Here is a 1,309-nt window from a genome sequence, read left to right on the forward strand (position 1 = left end):
GTAATGTTTGAATAGTGGATTACAGTTTTAACATGCTTTCACTTGATTTGGTCCTGTTAGGTAAGCAAGGGACCTTGTGTATTGGAAAAAGAATTACTTTGGTGCAGCCGCCCCAGAGGAGCCGGGGGAGGGCGCTGGGCCGCGAGGCTCCTTGCAGACCACGTGGCAGCGATTTCGGCGAGCCAGGTGAGTGCCACATCCACAGCGGCGAGGCCTTGCGCCCAGCAGAGCGGCCTGGGCTACGGCCTCCCCTCCGGTTCCCTGGAAGCGGGCCGGCGCCGGAGCAGCAGCAGAGGCGGAGGCTCCAGTGCGTCTCTCTCTTCCCCTGTAAGCCTGAGCCAGGGGAGGCCAGGCGGCCCGGGTGTCTGGAGCGGGAGTCCGTGCCCGAGAATGAGAATTTTCTTCGCCAGAACATGGAGACTGTTCCATCACCAGAAGCACAAAGTTTTCATTGTTGGGCTGGATAATGCAGGGAAAACTACCATTCTTTACCAGTTTTTTATGAATGAAGTTGTACATACATCTCCTACAAGAGGAAGTTATGTAGAAGAGATAGTGATTAATAATACACGTTTCCTAGTGTGGGATATTGGTGGCCAAGAATCTCTTCGTTCTTCCTGGAACACGTACTATACTAACACAGTTTGTAATAGTTGTTGTGGACAGTACAGATAGAGGATTTCTGTAACTAGAGAAGAACTCTAAAATGTTAGCGCATGAAGACCTAAGAAAAGCTGGTTTGCTTGAGTTTTGTTAATAAATGAGATGTTAAAGAATGCATGACTGTAGCAGAAATCGACCAGTTTTTGAAGGTACCTTCTATTAAAGATCACCAGTGGCATATCCAGGCATGCTGTGCTCTAACTGGCGAGGGATTGTGCCAAAGACTTGATGATGTCACCACTTTAGATTAGATGATCTCTACTGACCTCATAGACTTTGTATAAATGAAGTGCTGGACTTTACCTGAAAGCTGCAAAAATTCATGGTTTAGATGTATTTATAATAAACTGATTTAAACTTTTTCTATAAGAAGAAAAATTAAGACCACTTATTTGAAAAGAAAGATGGAGAAGGAGGAGGGAGAAGAAAAAATGGCCCAGCGGCGGCGGCTGTAGGTTGTGCAGCGGCAGCGGCTCTCCCCCTGGCGGAGGATGGGCAGCCAGGACAGGAAGGTGGTGGTGTGCCATGACAGCACCGGGTTTGTGAAGTGTGGATATGCAGGCTCTAACTTTCCAGAACACATCTTCCCAGCTTTGGTCGGAAGACCTGTTTCCAGATCAACCACCAAAGTGGGAAACATTGAACA

The 1,309-nt window shown here is 47.9% G+C and overlaps 1 pseudogene; it reads left to right on the top strand.

Moving 5' to 3' along the window:
- Window positions 1-390: 390 nt before the first annotated feature.
- Window positions 391-914, top strand: LOC111532268 (annotated as a pseudogene).
- Window positions 915-1,309: the final 395 nt, after the last annotated feature.

This window comes from Piliocolobus tephrosceles, unplaced genomic scaffold (assembly GCF_002776525.5).
Source record: "Piliocolobus tephrosceles isolate RC106 unplaced genomic scaffold, ASM277652v3 unscaffolded_3941, whole genome shotgun sequence".
NCBI classification, from domain to species: domain Eukaryota; kingdom Metazoa; phylum Chordata; class Mammalia; order Primates; family Cercopithecidae; genus Piliocolobus; species Piliocolobus tephrosceles.